The 19,176-nt window shown below is 54.0% G+C and overlaps 1 protein-coding gene across 3 annotated transcripts in view; it reads left to right on the plus strand.

Annotated features, from left to right (window-relative positions):
- Window positions 1-274: 274 nt before the first annotated feature.
- The window catches only part of RIMBP2 (RIMS binding protein 2), a 332,648-nt gene continuing 313,746 nt past the window's right edge, over window positions 275-19,176 (plus strand). For 2 of the 3 annotated variants that reach the window (XM_033220104.1, XM_033220103.1), the window contains exon 1: window positions 276-415. The gene's annotated coding sequence lies outside the window, so the exon portion shown is untranslated. Of the gene's footprint in view, window positions 416-19,176 lie in introns of all 3 variants that reach the window. The other variant, XM_033220100.1, reaches the window with a different exon arrangement.

Below are 19,176 nucleotides of genomic sequence, written 5' to 3' on the forward strand. Positions count from 1 at the left end.
CATGTGTGTGTGCGTGCGTTCAAACACTGACGTTTCATAGGCTCTGGTTACTGCTGCATGGCGGATGATCCTCTCTCTCTCTCTCTCTCTCTCTCGCTCTCTCTCCCTCCCGCTCGACCTGCTTGCCTGCCTGCAGAAAACTAATGAATCATGTCTAGCTGAACGCAAGCAGTGCAGACACACCAATGCCCTGCAATGTTGACTGGGCGCCGCCTCTGCCTGCCTCTCGCTAACTGTCTCTCCCTCTGCTGCTCCCTCCATCCCTCTCTCCCTCTCCCCCCCTCCTCCCTCCCTCCCTCTCTCCCTCTCCCCCTCCTCCCTCCCTCCCTCTCGCCCCCAGTTTGTAATCTGACACAGTACACTGCAGTTGTCTCCGGGTGAACCTCCGGAGGCTTGGCACAGCTCGCTTCTAAAGGTAGGCTGAGATTTATTTTTTTTCTCCTAAAAATAGCTTCCCGTCTCCCCTCGCCTTTCTACACCTGAGCTGCAGCGGCGATGATCACAGGGGGTTAGCTGGAAACTCTTTGCCCAGACAAAGTTTATTTTGCAGCGGATGGAGAATGCCCTTCAGCGTGGGGTCCAGGGACGCTGGGTGCGGGGAGCAGCGGCTCGCCCTGCTGGCATCTTGGTGCTGCCTGGAATTCAGGATCGTCTCGGAAGGGAAGGGCTGACCGACTTCTTCCTGGGTGCCGGGTGTCAGCTGCAGGGGTGCTGTGGCTCTGTCATGGCCCCCACCCCAGGCGTTTCAGAAAAGCCCCTCCAGGCAAAGTTTGGCACCCGATGGACACAGTCCCGTTCGCCTAGGGAGTGCGCCCTGGGCGTCTCAGACAGCAGCGGCTCAGGCCTGGACTTGTCTTCTTGGGGGCGGGGTGGAGTGGGGAAGGGGCTGTGGGACAAACACATCAGAGTCCCCAGCTCGGCTCAGGTGCAAATGCACAAAGCCAGCAGGCTGCACCCAGGAATCTGTCAATTCACGTCCCGTGGACTGACTTGAATAATGTGTTTGTCAAAACAGATGTTCCCTGGCAAAGTGTGTGCGTGCGTGTGTCTGTGTGACCAGTGTGTGCGGGCTGCTGGCTGGGGGCAGACTCTCCTAGTGGAAACCGTATTTCACTGGGAAAGGCAGGGTGTACGGGACCACCTGCCCAGGAGCTTAGGTCTGGGTAGGTCCAGGTGGGGGCCCGGACATCTGTCAGCAGAGGCCTCGGTGGAAGCAGCCTCCCTCCTGTCCCCGGGGAGTGCACGCTGGCTGAGTCGGGACGGCTGGCTGAGGCCGGGGTCAGGGCTGGCTGGAGGGAGGGCGGGAGGACTGCTTCACCTCCCAGCCTGGTCACTAGCCCCAGGGGAGGCAGGGGTGCTGGCTCCATGCCTGCGTGGCCGCTGGGTCCCTGCAGGTGCTTAGGGTGAGCGAGGAGGGAGGGAAGGGGGCCCTGTCCAGCCCTGTATTTCTCTCACGGAGGTGCCCTGAAGGAGACTCTGCTCACGAGGGCGAAAACCCCACTTCATCCAGGGAAGGAGAAATGTCACAGATGGAGCAGGCCTGAGAGGAGAGAGAGCAGCTCCCTCTGAAAATGGAAGATCGGTGGGAAGAGGAGATGTCTGGGCTCCCGGGCCCTGTGGCAGGCCAGGCTGCTGGCAGCCTTGTCGGGCTCCGAGCAGGAGCGGGCAGGGGAGGGGAGCTGGTGTGCAGGCTCACTCACTCATTTTCTAAGGGGAACAGTGGGGGAAGGCTCTAAAAATCACCACCTCCCCCATGCACATGGCCCCTCCCTGGCTCCCTCCCAGCCTTGCTGGGCTGTCCCGGGATTAGCTTCAGACTCAGCCCCCGCTGGGCTGTGGGGTCTTGGCTTGTTGTGCGAGACATGATCCCAAGCTCCCAGTGGGATGGGCAGGGTCTGACCGACTCCGGAGGTTCCTCGGGGGGGCGTGGTGAAGGGAAGGCAGGCGGGCGCCCCTTCTGCAGTGGGGGGTGGTGGGGCGTGAGTGGGGTCGAGGGCTGTGCCCTGGCCATATGGCAGCTGCCGGGCCCAGCGTGGAGCCTTCCAGGTTGTTTCAGGGAAGGCGCTGGCGGCCGCTATTCCCCATGCCCCTTCCGAGAGGATGGCAAACTGGGTCAGGGAGAGGGTGGCACTGCCCACGTGCCCGGGAGACAGGAAGATGCTGGCGCTGTGGGGGCCGCTCCCCACTCAGGAGGCAGGCGCCACGCAGCCCTTCCCGGGGCATAGCAGCTGGCCTCCCCCATGCTGCAAGCCCGGCAGAGAAACCCAAGCCTGCAGAGTCCGGGGGTGGGCGTGCGTGGTGCGGAAGCTTCCCAGGTGAGGCCAGCGCGCAGCCGGACTGAGAGCTCCTAGCCATGAAGATGAAAAGACAAGGTGGGCCCTACACTGTGGCTTTCAGTTTCATCTCTTTGGTCCCTTGCGCTGTTGGCGCCTGGAAGAGACCAGCATGTACTCGGGGCGGGAGGAGAGGCAGGACCTGGCTCTTCCCTGAGCTTGCTTCACTTTCCATTTCAAATCCACCCCCTGCCACATTTGTATTTTTGGAGTCCGGTTGAAGTTTTAATTGGAGCAGTGATTCTCACACGTTGGTGAGCGCTGGCATCCTAGCGGGTAGGTTAAGGGGCTACAAGTCTCAGATCCTCTGATCCAGCAGGCCTGGGGCGGGGCCGGGAATCTGCATTCCCACACAGTCCCAGGGGAGGTGGAGGCATCCAGGGACTTCACTTTGAGAATCCTTGAATACAGCGTGACCAGGGGTGCTTTACGCACCTCTGGGACATGCCCTCAGCTCTCTGCTGGCCTTTGGCTGAGGTCATACCTGAAGCCGAGTGCACCTCATAGGTTGGTCTAGACCCGCGAGCGCTAAACCTCAGGGACCAGAGGGCCTCGCCCGCCCGGGAACTTCCTTTGTGTCCAGGAGTCTCCTTAGGGCACAGCAGTGAGCATCTGTCCCAGGTGGGCGGATACTCGATGGCTGAATGTTTCCGTGTTTCCCACGTCTGCCTGAAGGTTTGGAATCTGTGTGGTGTGGGGAACCTGGGGGAGAACCGGGTCGGCTGTGCTGGTCTGTTGTTGATCAACTAGAGCTGCTGATTCCAGAAAACTCTGTTCTTCACTTGCCTCATCCCTTGTAGATAGTGGTAGTGCATGGCTTCTTTCCTCAGTTTCTCTTTTGACTTTCACCCATTTGAAAAGCTGACTGGTCACCTGTGGGGTGGGAGGAGGCCTGCAACCAGCTGAGGGCACCTGTGTCTCTTGTTGGTGATGCTGGTGCCACCAACCTTGGGTGCAAAGGTTTCCCTGAACCATACTCCTCAGTCCTCCCTCCCTCCTCCTTCCCTCCTCCTTCCCTCCTCCTTCCCTCCTCCTTCCCTCCTCCTTCCTCCTCCTTCCCTCCTCCTTCCCTCCTCCTTCCCTCCCTCCCTCCTTTCCTTCCTTCCTTCCTTCTTTCCTTCCTTCCTTCTTTCCTTCCTTCCTTCTCTCACTCTTTTGTTCTTTTCTTTCAGTCTCTATCCCTTCTTCCCTTTCTCTCCTTTTCTCTCCCTCTTTGTTTTTTCCTTCCCTTTCTCTCTCTCTCCTTCCCTCCCTCCCTCCCTTGCTCCTCCTCTCCCTCTCTCAGTCTCTCTCTCTGACCCTCCCCTCCTTGTGTCCACCACTGGGCCACGCTCCTGTGTGGATCCATCTTTCCTTGAAGAAAATCTCCCAGGTCACGCCCTGGATGACGGCATTTCAGTCAAGGAAGACCACGCATACTGTGGTGGCCATGTGCGATTAGAACAGACCTGAAAGATCCCTATCCCAGTGTGGCTGTTGCAGCAGCTCAGCTTGAAGCTTTACTCTCACGTGTTGAGTGACGATGGTGTGGGTGAGCCCACCGTACTGCCTGGCATGTGAACGTCCAGCACATACGGTCATGCACAGACATGATACTTGATGATAATAAATGACTGTGATACTGGCTTATGGATTTACTGTAACTTTTATCATGATTTTAGAATGTATTCTTCTACTTACTAAACAAAAGTGAGCTGTGGAACAGCCTTCAGCAAGTCCTTCAGGAGGGATCCGGAAGCAGGCACGGCCATCGTGGGAGGCGACCGCACCCCGTGCGTTATTGCCCTGGAAACCTCCCAGTGGGACAGGAACGTGCAGGTGGAAGGCGGTGATGTTACGATGCTGGCCCCGGGGAGGCCTAGGCAAATGTGTGTGTTTGTGTCTTAGCTTTTAACAACAAAGTTTAAAAAGCAAACAAGCAGAGAGAATCAAATAGGGAAAAGTGAATAGATGAGGATATAAGAAACTATTTTTGTACAGCTGTACACTGTGTGTTTTAAGCGAAGTATTATTACAAAAGAGTCCAACAGGTAAAAAATTAAGAATTGTATAAGGCAACGAAGTAAGCTGAGGGCAGTTATGGAAGAAAGAATAATATTTTTGTATAAATTTAGCATAGTCTAAGTGTGCAGCCTTTATAGGGTCTACAGACATGTACGGGAATGCCTGGGCCTCATATCCACTCCTCACTCACTCAGTCATCCACCCAGAGCCACTTCCAGTCCCACAAGTTCCATTCATGCTAAGTGCCCTATGCAGGTGCACCATGCTTTAGCTTTTAGATCTTACTTCTGCTGCCTCTCTTCTATGATTAGATGCACAAGTACTCACCATTGTGCGGCAGTGGGGACTCAGTATAGTCACGGGCTGCATAGCTGTGAAACCAGGAGTAATGGGCTTGCCCATCGAGCCAGGGCATGGAGGAGGCTGTGCCGCCTGGGTGTGTGTGCAGGCACACTGCGTATGAGGTGCGCTCAGTGACGAAATCACCTGATGAGGCATTTCTCCGAACGCATTCCTGTTGTTAAGCAAGGCGTGACTGCATTTATCTTTGAACAAGCCAGTCATACTGTACTAGGGCTTGTGGGGTTAAAAGTGTTAATTTATGAGGTGGGTCCCTGAAAAGTAACATTTGATCTAAATCTATTTTAACTTTCTCGTGGTTATTTTCATAAGTATGAGAAGCAAATGTATCTGTAATGATAAACCTTCACACAATATAAACTTTAAGTCCAAATGACGTCCTAAGTAAATTTCTCCAAATAGCATCTTCAAAAAATGGAGAAAAAAAACACACAAAAAACAGCACACTCGTTTTAAAAGCCCAGAATAATCTTGATACAAAACCCTAGTGAGGACATCGAAAGGAAGAACATATACTGGCCAAACCCTCATGGTCACAGAAACCACATTCTAAGTCAAATATTAGTAAATTAGAAAATGGAATCCAGCAAAACGTGAAAAGGGTAATAGACATGTCTTAATTTTTACCTGGACCGGGAGCCTCAGAAAATGGAGGAAGTTGGGGCTTCCCTGGATTTGTGAGAGGCTGGATAGCTTCTTTTTTCTTTCTTTTGAGACAGAGTCTCTGTCACCCAGGCTGGAGTGCAGTCACATGATCTCGGCTCACTGCAGCCTCTGCCTCCTAGGCTCAAGTGATTCTCCTGCCTCAGCCTCCCAAGTAGCTAGGATTACAGGCGTGCGCCACCATGCCTGGCTAATTTTTGTATTTTTAATAGAGATGGGGTTTCGCCATGTTGACCAGGCTGGTCTCGAACTTCTGACCTCAGGCGATTTGCCCTCCTTGGCCTCCCAAAATGCTAGGATTACAGGCATGAGCCACTGTGCCTGGTCAGATAGCCTCTTCCTAATGCTCACCTACACAAGAAAGGGGGGTGGCCATCGGGGCTCCGTGGGGACATATGTGTGAAGTGTGGGGTCTGTGAGGATTAGGAGCAGTGGGGCTTGTGAAGTAGCAGGTAGAGCAGGGAGGCCTGAAGACGTCCTTCTGGGATATTCTCATTTGTTGGTGTTTTGTGGTCTGTTGTTAGTAGGTGCTGAATAAGCACTTGCTGGAAAGACCCAGTGTGGGAGATGGGGGGGCTCTCTCCTTGGCCTGGCTGCGTGGACAGGTCCTTCCTGTTGGCGCTGAGCCTGGGGCAGGGGAGGTACAGCGCCTGCCACTTCTTTATCTGTGTGGGCCGCAGGAAGGTGGGGCATGACCCATTCATTCAGCAAACCTTGAAGCACCTGCTAAATACCGACTCCCATTTTAGGTGAGCAGTGAGCAAGCTAGAGGAGGGTGCTGCCCTCATGGGGATAGGATGCTCGTGTGTGTGTGCGTGTGCACGTGTGTATGTGTATGTGTGTGTGTGCGTGTGCACGTGTGTATGTGTGTATGTGCGCGTGTGTGTGCGTGTGTATGTGTGTGTGTGCATGTGCACGTGTGTATGTGTGCGTATGTGTGTGCGTGTGTGAGACAATGGGCAAGTGAATGAATAATCGCTACACCAGAGACAGCCAGCCTGATGGAGTGCGCAGCAGAGGGTTCCAACGGCTGACGTTAGAGGCCGTGCCTGGGTGATCTGGGAGGGCTTCAAGAGGAGGTGGCGTGGAAACTGAGACAGGACCCTGAGAAGGAGCCAGAGGTGCAGACACCTGGGAGAGGGGTTCAGGCCCCTAGGGCGGAGGGAGGAATGGATGTGCGAGCTGCTCGGTGGCTTTGATTCTCATCGGCGTGTGCAGAAAGAGCTCCTTGGGTGTTTCTGGAGCGGCTGGGATCACAGGGGCTGCAGCCAACCCCTCTCCTGGAGACCCTCAGTGTTGCCTGTGAGGTCCCAGGGAAACCCGGAAACCGTGGGGCGGTGGTGTGCTTTGTCATTTCCGTTCGTGCGGCGTTGGTCATGGTGTCCCTTTGGCTGGAAGGCTCCCCCTGCGCCTCCTATGCCTCTTCCCGCGTTCCTTCCCCTGCCTCCCTTCTGCCCCGTGCTACCAAAAAGAAAGCCCATGTGGCCATTTTGGCAGGAGGGGCCTCCTGAGGGGGCCTGGGGTGCGCTGGTGTGTGTCCCTCGCATCACACACTCCTGGTGCCACACCCAGTGTGTGCCTGCGATGGGAATGTCAGGAACCGGCCGCTGGTTTGGGTGGGAAGGAGGGTTTTCCTCAAGGCATTCTTCATGCTTGTGACCGACGTGGTTTCCGAGACCAGAAACACGCCCCCATCACGCTGCCCCTGCGCCGCCTTAGACAGAGATACTGGGACGGGGGCAACAGCCTTGTTTCTGGCTCTTCCTTCCCTCTCCCTGAGAGGGGAGCCCCAGAATCTTGGGAAACGATGCCTCGACTCAGCTCCAGGTCTGTAAAGGGCTCCGTGTTCAGGGGCTGAGGGCTCGAGCTGCGTGTTGACTCCTTAGCCTAGAGCTGCCCTGCGGGCCGCAGGTGCTAGAGCTCTGCTGTTGGGCGTCACGCCCAGAGACCTGCCCCGGCCCCAGCTGCGGTGTGGGTTCTGTGTCTTCAGCCTGGTGTCCAGAGAGCGGCTGAGACCCGGCTGGGGCTCAATAAGTGTCTCTGAAGGAAGGGTGGATGCAGCTAATGGTAGGTGGGGTCCCGGGAGGGCTAGTGCCTCTGTCTAGACAGTTCCCCAGCTTCCTTCCCGCTTGTCCCCAAGCCCACCAGCCCTGGCGACTGCCTCCCACATCGTGGCTTCTGGATCGTGAGAATTAAAGATGGGAACTTGTGTCAATAGCTTTTCCAGCTCAAATGCGGCAATGCATCGGACTGCTGAGGCTGGCACGTGCTGGGTGCCTTCCTCGGTTACATGTGTGACACAGCCCTTCTGCAGCAGGCCCTGTTGCTCTTGTAGACCCATTTTTACAGAGGAGACAATAGTTTTTGAGAGATGGAGGGACTCTGAAGATCACACAGCTGGGGAGGGATGGGCCCAGTTTCAAACCCGATCTGCCTCATCACGAAGCTGAGCTGGGACTGCAGCACTGCATGGCCTGCGAGATCCCAAAGAAGCTGGGGTGGAGCCCGTCCTGGACCAGATGCAATCCCAGGGAGCTCCGGAACACACCTGTGTCCAGGGCCCACACGAGCCTCTTAGAGAAGATGCAATGAGTTGGGGCGCAGGTATAATGGTATTTTTAAAGCAGCTTTATTTCATTTATTTGTTCTTTGGAGACAGGGTCTCACTCTGTCACCCAGGCTGGAGTGCAGTGACATAATCCTGGCTCACTGCAGCCTCGACCTACAGGCTCAGGTGATCCTCCCACCTCAGCGTCCTGAGTAGCTGGGACTGCAGGCGTGTGTCACCATGCCTGGCTAATTTTTTATATTTTGTAGAGACAAGGTCTCGCTATGAGACCAGGCTGGTCTCAAACTCCTGGACTCAAGTGATCCTCCTGCCTCAGCCTCCCGAAGTGCTGGGATTATAGGCATGAGCCACCGTGCCCAGCTTTAAGACAGCTTTACTGAGATATAACTTACCTACCATCCAATTTATCCATCTAAAGTACAAGCCAGGGGTTGTCAGTATATTCAGAATTGTGCAACCATCACTGTCGTGAAAGTTAGAACATTTTCATCACCTCAAAAAGAAACCACACCCCATTAAGCAGCCAGCCTCCTCTCTCCCCTCCACCCAGCCCTGGCAACTGCAAATCTGCTGTGTCTATAGATGTCCTGCTGTGGACGTCTTATGTGAACAGAATCATACCACACATGTTCCTCTGTGCCCGGCTTCTTTCCCCCAGCACAGCATGGTCAAGGTTCACCCGTGTTGTGGCATGTGTCAGAGCGTCATCCCTTTTTATGGCTGAACAATATTCCGCTGTGTGGATGGACCACATGATTACCCACAGGCATCAGTACTTTCTAAAAGGCCTGAGATTATTGTAAATACAGTCATGTGTAATGTGTATAGTCTCTCTCTCTCTTTCTCTCTCTCTGTCTCTCTCCCTCTCTCTCAATACCCGCTTTCTTGGCTAAGCATTTTCTTTGCCAAACATGTCTTCTTCCCAGCCTCTATCTAGCTGTTCCCTACATTTGATCCACTAATATCCACCACTTTCCCTTCACATCCTGAATCTGAGTTCTTCTTGCTCTGGCCGCCTCGGTCCCCTTGGCCAGAGACCCCTGGTCTCGTCCCTGGGCCACTGCCTCAGCGACCCCCCCAGGCCTCCTGTGTCCACCTCTGTCTGCAGGTTACTCTCACACAGCAGCCAGAGGGCTCCTGTGGGAAATGACTCAGACCACGCACACTCTTGGAAGCTTCCGATTGCATTTATTCTCACTTACAGCAAGCACAAGGGCCTCCCTACAGCCACAGGCCCGCCTGATCTTCCTCCTTCATGTCTTTGTCTGGAAGGCTCTTCTCCCAACTACTCACTCATCATGTTGTTCAGGGCTCTGCTCAAAGGTCACCGCCTCTGAGAAGCCTGCCATGACAGCAGCCATCTGCCCCTCTTGTCCTATCCCCCGTTCTGTTTCTTGCTATGCCTCCCTCCCTCCCCACGGGAGGACTCCTGGGCGTGGGCGGGACCTTGTTCCCTGCTCCTCCCGGCTGCCTCCCTTCAGGTGGGTCCCGTTCATGAGGGCACGAATCCTCTGGGTACCTACGCCAGCATCTGCGGCCGGGCACGGCTGGCATTTGGAAGTGCTGAGTGTGTCTGCATCTTCCCAGGTTGTTCTGTGACCCCACCACCGTTCCCGCTCTCAGGCCTGGGTGTCCCCTGGGCCACTGTCCTGTCTATACCCGGCCTGCTTCAGTTATCAAGCCCGGGCCCTGCTCAAGAACAGGAAAGAGCATCTTGTCCCTTGAGGACATATTCAGTTACTTGATGTTTTCTTGGTCATTTCAGGATTTTGCAGAGTTAATTTAGGATTTTTCTGTCTTCCATGGGGTAGGGCTGGGCAGGTCGGTCTCTCCACAGAGGCACAGGCTAGACCTGGGGTAGGTCGGTCTCTCCGCAGAGGCACAGGCTAGACCTGGGGCAGGTCGGTCTCTCCGCAGAGGCACAGGCTAGACCTGGGGCAGGTCGGTCTCTCCGCAGAGGCACAGGCTAGACCTGGGGCAGGTCGGTCTCTCCGCAGAGGCACAGGCTAGACCTGGGGCAGGTCGGTCTCTCCGCAGAGGCACAGGCTAGACCTGGGGCAGGTCGGTCTCTCCGCAGAGGCACAGGCTAGACCTGGGGCAGGTCGGTCTCTCCGCAGAGGCACAGGCTAGACCTGGGGCAGGTCGGTCTCTCCGCAGAGGCACAAGCTAGACCTGGCGGAGCCTGCGGGAAATGCCCTTTCTCCATTCATCTGCAGAATGAGCCTGCAGCATTTGGGACCACTGGCGGCTGCCGAATCCCTCCATGATAATTTTGGTGATGAGTCTGTTTGGAGGCAACAGCAGGAGCCATGAAAACAACAGCCGGCCTCGCTGAATCCTCACTGTACCCCCAGACCCGTTCTGCAGGCTTCCCACCAGCTAGCTCATTTCATTGTCAAAAGGCACCAACACCCGGAACGGTTAAGTCACTTGCCCAAATCATTATGGCTCATGAGTGGAGCAGCCAAGATTTACTGGGCACTTTGGCCAGAGCGCCTGTCCCTGGACACTACGCCACGCTGCCATGGGGCGTGCGGACCTGCTTGTGCCCCATGGCATCTCTGCGGGGAGCTGCTCCGTGAACGTGTCCCTCGGAAGCAGCCTTCAGTGGTGGAATTAGCCACAGTCACAGGGCAGACTCTGGAGCTAGGTTGGCAGGCTCAGATCTCTGTTCTGCTACTTTGGCTATGTGACCATAGGCTCTCTTCTGAACCTCTCTGGGCTTTCATTTTCTTCTTCTTCTTCTTTTTTTTTTTGAGACGGAGTCTCGCTCTGTCGCCCGGCTGGAGTGCAGTGGCCGGATCTCAGCTCACTGCAAGCTCCGCCTCCCGGTTTATGCCATTCTCCTGCCTCAGCCTCCCGAGTAGCTGGGACTACAGGCGCCCGCCACCTCGCCCGGCTAGTTTTTGTATTTTTAGTAGAGACAGGGTTTCACTGTGTTAGCCAGGATGGTCTCGATCTCCTGACCTCGTGATCCGCCCGTCTTGGCCTCCCAAAGTGCTGGGATGACAGGCTTGAGCCACCGCGCCCGGCCTGGGCTTTTATTTTCTTATCCATAAAATACAGGTAACAACAGCATCCATCTTCTCCTCGAAAGATTGTTATTGACGGCGTTCGCCGGGGAAGCGTGTTTAGTATCTCCCGACACTCAATAAAGGTTGGCAAATTGCCCTTATTTTCATTCAGATGGGGACTGCAGAAGGGGTGTTTTGATGATTAAATGACTTCACTGGCCTAGAGTATTTAGAACAGGGCCTGGTATAGTGTGAGGGTTCAACAGACATTAGCTATCATGATTCCTGCTATTATTATTAAACTCCAAACAGACCAATCATTAGCATGTGAATGGAATTAGTAGAATAATACCAATAGTCCCAGAAACGGGTCCTCTGAAGTTTGTGCGCCCAGATTTCTTGCAGATGCTTCTGCAGTGTATTTATTTTTCCTTTCTCATGAGCAGAGCTATCTAAAGGGTGTGCGAAGTGAGCTGGTCAGGGCAGGAGGGAGAGACTTTTGCACAGAGTGACCATCAGCATTTTTGTGGCCCCACGGGGATGGGGAAGAGAATGGCTCCTGCCTCCGTTGGTCCCAGCCACACCTGGCGGCCTCACTGGTGGGCGTTTGCCTTGGGGCACTGGGCCTGCCCTGTCTGGGCTGGGACATTTTTGCAGGCTGGGCGCCTGTGGTCCTGCAGCTGTTCGCCCTGCCATACCCAGCGTGCTCCAGCATCACAGAAGGAGAGAAAGAGCAGGAAAGCGGTGTGCAGGGGGAGAGGCGTGAGAACCACAGAGAAACACAGCAAACGCCTGTGCCGAGTTTTTCATTAGTGAGGAGCTGGTCAGGAAGAGCCTTTTACAGGGAACCATGTGGGCTCCGGTGTGGGCCTAGGACAACTGCGTCCCTTCCCTGCCAGCCTCTCCCGCAGAAGGCTTCTGTGGCTCACAGTCACGGACATGACAGATGGGGAAACGGAGCCTCCTTTTCCCCAGAGGTGAAAGATGCATTAGGAAGCACGGGGTAGTGGTGCGGCCGCCAGGACCCTGGTCTCCATTGCGTGGTGACTGGCGGGGAGGCTCCGGGCGGCTTCATGAGCCTGTCTAGTCTTGGTCTCTGCTTTTCACAAGTGGGAATATTAACATCTCATCGGTTCTCCTGGGCTTTGGTTATGCAGGCATCTTCTTTTTTTTTTTTTTTCTGAGGCGGAGTCTCGCTCTGTCGCCCAGGCTGGAGTGCAGTGACCGGATCTCAGCTCACTACAAGCTCCGCCTCCCGGGTTTACGCCTTTCTCCTGCCTCAGCCTCCAGAGTAGCTGGGACTACAGGCGCCCGCCACCTTGCCCGGCTAATTTTTTGTATTTTTAGTAGAGATGGGGTTTCACCGTGTTAGCCAGGATGGTCTCGATCTCCTGACCTCGTGATCCGCCCGTCTCGGCCTCCCAAAGTGCTGGGATTACAGGCTTGAGCCACCGCGCCCGGCCATGCAGGCATCTTCTCCCTAACTCATGCATCCTTGAGTGTCACTGATTTGTGAAAAACTCAGTTTCAGGCATCCATGTGACTCTGAAGGCGGAACTAGAGCAATGCGGCCGCAGAGAGGAGCCCCTGGAGGCAGCTGGTGCTGGCAGAGGCAGGGACCCTCGTGCAGCTTTGGAGGGAGCTGGTCTTGCCACCCGGGCTTCTGGGCTTCCGGTCTCTAGATCTATGAGACAATAGATGTGTGTTGTTTTGAGCCTCCCAGTTTGTTGTCATTTGTCATGGCAGCCCAGGAAACCAACACAGGAGGGTATCACTGTCCCCACCATCATGGAGACGAAGACTTGGACGCACAGAGAGGTGAAGCAGCTAGCCCAAGATTGCACAGCTAGAGAGCAGCGACGCCAGGACCTGAACCGGTGAACCCGGTGGTGGCGCCCCTGGGCCTGGGCCCATCTTGCAGGTGCTCACTGGCCGGTAGTCTACGCTTTGGGAAATGGACCTGTGGAGGTGATGCTGGCAGGACAAGGGGTTGTGAGTCCATGGAGGGAACACCTTTGGAAAGTGGGTTAGAAAATGCAGAGTGCCACTTAATTAATTTGAGATTTAAAAACTTCCCTTTAGAAGCCATTTACTTTCGTTTATTATTATTATTATTATTACTACTACTACTACTACTACTACTTTTGAGACAGAGTCTGGCTCTGTCACCCAGGCTGGAGTGCAGTGGCACGATCTCGTCTAACTGCAACCTCTGCCTCCTGGGTTCAAGTGATTCTCTTGCCTCAGCCTCCCAAGTAGCTGGGAGTACAGGCATGTGCCACCATACCCAGCTAATTTTTGTATTTTTAGTAGAGATGGGGTTTTGTCATTTTGGCCAGGCTGGTCTCAAACTCCTGACCTCAGGCGATCCTGCCTCCCGGGGTGGTCAGGCCCCAGACCTCTGTGCTGCGTTCAGGTTCAGGTTCAGGCTCAGGCTCAGGGTTCCCTCCGAGCTTCTAGATCTCTCTGTCTTTCTCTCTCTCTCTCAATCTCTCTCTGTATTTCCTAAGCTGTTCGATTGTGGGTGCTGTTTTTCTTTCTTCTCCCCTAGGAAATGCCGTTTCAAACGCACCCCCAATATACTACACAGGACAGTTGCTGAATCTTATTTAAGACGTGGAGAAGCCGCCTGACCCCAGGGGAGGCTGTGCGGCGGGTGATTGTAGACTGCTAATCAGGGTTAGGCAGTGGCCCCCAGTCACGTGAGGGCTAAAGCGCCCGGATCCAATTACAGGATCTGATGGAGCCCACGCCAGGGCCCGGCCCTCAGACTGCGGCTCAGCCCTGGTGGTTGCAGCGGGCAAGGGATTGGGGAGCGCAGGCGGGTGGCAGAGGAGCGCCCATGCTATGCTTTTAAGAAACAGTGGAAGGCCGGGCGCAGTGGCTCAAGCCTGTAATCCCAGCACTTTGGGAGGCCGAGACGGGTGGATCACGAGGTCAGGAGATCGAGACCATCCTGGTTAACACAGTGAAACCCCATCTCTACTAAAAAATACAAAAAACTAGCCGGGCGAGGTGGCAGGCGCCTGTAATCCCAGCTACTCGGGAGGCTGAGGCAGGAGAATGGTGTAAACCCGGGAGGCGGAGCTTGCAGTGAGCTGAGGTCCGGCCACTGCACTCCAGCCTGGGCGACAGAGCGAGACTCCGTCTCAAAAAAAAAAAAAAAAAAAAAAAAGAAACAGTGATCGTTTGAAAATACAGCACTCTTCTCATCACAGTTCTAACACAAGGTAATTTTCAAACGCTGATGTTAGGTGGTGATTTTCTTATTAGTGAATTCGGGATTCTTGGGCAGGCTTCATAATAAGTGCAGGGACCCGAAAATGTCCAGGGCGGAGGGGGAGCCCGCCTGGAGGTTAATCGGGGGTGCACAAGGCCAACACCAGGCGTCAACTGTCAACCAGGAGGGTGACTTTCCTGGTTAATTGGCTGCCCCGGTGCTAGGAGGCTGGACCACTTTGGCAACTGCAATTATCTCGGCTCCAAGGCAAAGAATCCCACCCCTGGCCCTCTGCAGTGACCCGGTGACCTGGAGGCATTACAGGAAAATCCTATTCTAATGAGTTTCTCCGGGCATCTGAAGGGCAGCAGCATTTTTCTGAAATGAATAAATTGCCGGGAATCACAGTCTCATTGTCTTGGCCCAGGAGGAAAGAAGTTGATGCTCTCAACCCCTGTCGAGGCAGGTCCTGGCTGAGCACCCGGGATGGTTGATTTCATGGAATTTCCATACAGCCCTATGATTAACTCCAGTTTTATGGATGAGAAAAGAGAGGCCCCAAGAAATTAAGTAACTTGTCCAAAGGCGCACAATTTGTAACTGGGTTTGGGGGGGGCCCTCAATCTGGTCGGGATCATGATTCCAGGGCCTCTATCCTCACCGCTGGGCCATGGTTCTTACTGGAAGAAATTAATACTAACAAAACAGGAAGGGCTTGTACACAGGCTGTCTTGCTCTCACACACACCATTCCTGTTTTCTTCTCCATCTTACATGTGGCTCTTACTTTCCTTTTTTTTTTTTTTGAGACAGAGTCTCGCTCTGTTGCCCAGGCTGGAGTGCAATGGCATGATCTCGGCTCACTGCAGCCTTTGCCTCCAGGGTTCAAGGGATTCTTCTGCTTCAGCCTCCCGAGTAGCTGGGATTACGGGCATGTGCCAACACACTCAGCTAATTTTGTATTTTTAGTAAAGACGGGGTTTCTCCATGTTGATCAAGCTCGTCTCCAACTCCCGACCTCAGGTGATCTGCCCACCTCGGCCTCCCAAAGTGCTGGGATTATAGGCGTGAGCCACCGTGCCCAGCCCCACATGTGGTTATTTCATTGCTGTTGGTGGTGGTGGCAATTTGGAGATTTATCCAAAATCATTGCTAAGGATTTGGCTCGACAGAAGCTTAGATTTTCCTCCCCCGCTGTAATGCAAACAGCTAGGACCCTTGTTGTTTAGGAAGAGCATGTGTTTTGTGGGCTGGAATCATCCTCGTCCTGGATTATTGACTGAAATTGGCTGGCCCCAGGGAGCAACATCCACACGGGGCCTCTTGCATGCCACATTATGTTTTGGGAGGCCTTGTGCCTGCAGTCCCTTCCCTAGAACAGCATCAGCATGAGGCTGTCTTTTGTGCCGCATTATGTTTTGGGAGGCCTTGTGCCTGCAGTCCCTTCCCTAGAACAGCATCAGCATGAGGCTGTCTTTTGTGCTGCATTATGTTTGGGAGGCCTTGTGCCTGTAGTGCCTTCCCTAGAGCATCTGCTCCTTCTAGAACATACGTGTGTGGGCCGCACATACCTCCAGCGGGCTGAAGGACGCGCTATGGGAAAGGGTGGGCCATGGCAACCCTGATCCCGGCTCCTTGGTTTTAAGGCAGGTTGTCAGGTGTAACCTGTTTCGCCCACTGAGTTCCAGGATGTGTTATTAAAAGACGTATTTGGCCCAAAGATCTTGAAGAAAAACCATGAATTTTGCGGCTTCCCACACTGTCAAGCAGGAGTGACTTGTGTCCCATGGCTTCGAGGGGGCTCAAGTCAGCACGAGGTGCTGTGGTCGGTCTCACAGTCTCACAGCTTCCTTGCTCAGAAACCTTCCCCTGGCAACGTGCCCAGCAAGGCACTTTTCACCCCACGTTCAGACGCGGGCCTGACTGTGGAGGTTTCCTGTGCCCGACTCCCCTGGGCTACTCTCCGTCCCTGAGTGTGATATGGTGACCTGCTGACTATCAGCATTCTTTGTTCTTTGGAACCCTTGTGTGTTCAGGGATTGTAAACTCCAATACAAGCAGTTTCTTGTGTGATGCAAGCTGAGTGTAAGGCAGAAGGTGCCATGTAGCTTTTACGTCTTCCAACCACAACACCTGCTGGCTCTGTATTTATAGAACACTCAGGCCTTCCCAGGCAGCTCGGCAAAGGTGTCCACCCCGCTGTGTTAGGGGGGCTTACAGCGCGAGGGTCCTGGCTCAGCTCCCACCTGCTGAGGGGCTCTTCTGCTTCCCTTCTAACCCCGTGGGCGTGGCTCAGAGTGGCTCCCTGTCTACAGCTGAACCCAGTGGCCTCCAACTGCAATGCCATCCTGCCCATCCTTCGAAATCCCACGGAAACTTCGTATTTGTGTTTTAGCCCTACCCAGTGTTTACATGGTATTCTAGAGACCTGTGTGCTCTTCTTGTCTGTCCTAGGAGACTACTTGCTAAAAGTCAGGGCCATGTTACATGTGGCACACACTCCATGCTCAGTGCAGGAGGTACTTGTACACAGTGGTGCTTACAAAGTGTACACAGTGGGTGCTCACAAAGTGTGCACTGTGGGCATTCACCAAGTGTATGCAGTGGGCGCTCACAAAGTGTGCACTGTGGACATTCACCAAGTGTATGCAGTGGGCGCTCACAAAGTGTGCACTGTGGGCATTCACAAAGTGTATGCAGTGGGTGCTCACAAAGTGTGCACGTCACAAAATGTGCACAGGAGGTGCTCGCAAGGTGCTTGTTGTGTGATGGAACATTTGGAATTTGTTGGGGGGTTGGATCCATTTCCTGCAGCTGCCATAATAACTGAGGATGAACTGGAGAGGCTTAAAACAACAGAAATCTCTTCCCTCGAGTTCTGAAGGCGAAAGTCTGAGATTCAGGCGCCAGCCGGGCTGTGCTCCTTCCAGAGGCTGCAGGGTGGGATCTTTCCTGCCTCTCCCAGTGTCTGGTGGCTCCAGGGATTCCTTGGCAGTGGCCACGTCCCTCCCACCTCTGCCTCTGTCTCCACATGGCCTTCTTCTGTGGCTCTGTGTGGGCTTCTCCACCTCCCAAAGGACACTCTCATTGGACTGAGGGCCCCCGACTCAGTATGATCCCATCTGAATTCCTACCTTAAGAACTGCATCTGGCCGGGCGCGGTGGCTCAAGCCTGTAATCCCAGCACTTTGGGAGGCCCAGACGGGCGGATCACGAGGTCAGGAGATCGAGACCATCCTGGCTAACACCGTGAAACCCCGTCTCTACTAAAAAAAATACAAAAAACTAGCCGGGCGAGGTGGCGGGCGCCTGTAGTCCCAGCTACTCGGGAGGCTGAGGCAGGAGAATGGAGTAAACCCGGGAGGCAGAGCTTGCAGTGAGCTGAGATCCGGCCACTGCACTCCAGCCTGGGGGACACAGTGAGACTCTGCCTCAAAAAAAAAAAAAAAAAAGAACTGCATCTGCAAAACCTACTTCTGAGTGAGGTCACATTCTGAGGTCTCGAGTGAACGTGATCCCTGGGGACATTCCTCAGCCCACTGCCGTGGTTGACCGTCTTGACCATCTTGCAGACCCTTGCGGGGTGTGGCTGGTGTCTTAGAGATTCCTCAACTCCAGGCATCTTTCTGGGGAACCGATGAAGGGAGAAAATAACCTTGGCTGATGCGGGCCTGGGGCCGTGTGGGTCTTTGTAGAAATGGCCTGCCCATTTGAGATTGAGAGAAAATGAACTAAAAACCACACCAACTGGAAGACCATCAAATGTTTTCTGGCTAGTAAATGTTTTCAGGAAGCATTTTCCTCAGTTGGGTGACTGGGGAGGGACCATGGCTGCCCCTTAGGGGTAGCAGATGGTCATTTGTGGGCTGAGAGCCACCCACACACCTTCTATTTGGCCTATGTAGAATTAGGAAAAAATGGTTAAAATTGGCTACTAGCATTTTAAAAATTGGGATATTTTAATATAAAACCTGTATTTTTTTTTTTTTGTTTGTTTTAAGACGGAGTTTTACACCATCACCCAGGCTGGAGTGCAGAGGCGTGATCTTGGCTCACTGCAACTTCCACCTCCCAGGTTCAAGTGATTCTCCTGCCTCAGCCTCCTGAGTAGCTGGGATTACAGGCACCTGCCACCACAGCTTACTAATTTTTGTATTTTTAGTAGAGATGGGATTTCACCATGTTGGCCAGGCTGGTCTTGAACTCCTGACCTCGAGAGATCCACCCACCTCAGCCTCCCAAAGTGCTGGATTACAGGTGTGAGCCACTGTGCCCAGTCTAAAACGTACATTTCTAGCATCTTTTGTAAACCGCACCCAATGGAATTTTGTGGGACTGTGTCATGCTTGTCCCTTCCCAATGGGTCATGTGAAGGAGCAGGAGGAGAGGCAGAGACCGGGACATTTGGAGCGGTGGCAGGGACGGACGGCCTTCTGATGTGAGTAAGTTAAAGACAGTGTTTCAGTCAGTATGGAGGTGGGTTCTGTGGCTGTAACGAGACTCAAAGGAAGGGGCTTCACTAGGTCACGGTTGCACCCCTCTGGCTCCGTGGCCCACGCCTTCTCGCTTGAAGGTCTTTATCTCTGGGGCTGTTACTCTGCTGTCTCCTGGTTCCCTCCCTTCCACCCCCCCGTCCTTCTTCACTGTCTCCTTCATGGCCCCTCCCAGGAAGAAGGTCCTCACAGCGCGGCTCTCAACTTTCTCCTCTTTTCCAGGCTGTCCCTCTCCACGCCTGTGACTGCAAGTTAGCTATCGAAGATGGCTCAGATCCCTGCTCCAAATGCCCCCTAAATATTAAGCATGGTTCCAGCTGCTTCCTAGACAACTTTTCTTTGATTCTTGCATTTCCTGCAAGTTCAGCACATCCCAAACGGAGCTCACTGTCTCTTCACCAACACTCGCCCTTCTTTCCACTTTTATTTTATTTTATTTTATTTTAAAGAGATGGGGTCTTGCTTTGTGGCCCAGGCTGGAATGTAGCAGTGCAATCATAGCTCATTGCTGCCTTTACTTC

This window comes from Trachypithecus francoisi, unplaced genomic scaffold, assembly GCF_009764315.1.
Source record: "Trachypithecus francoisi isolate TF-2019V2 unplaced genomic scaffold, Tfra_2.0 Lachesis_group11, whole genome shotgun sequence".
In the NCBI taxonomy this organism is placed as follows: Eukaryota; Metazoa; Chordata; class Mammalia; order Primates; family Cercopithecidae; genus Trachypithecus; species Trachypithecus francoisi.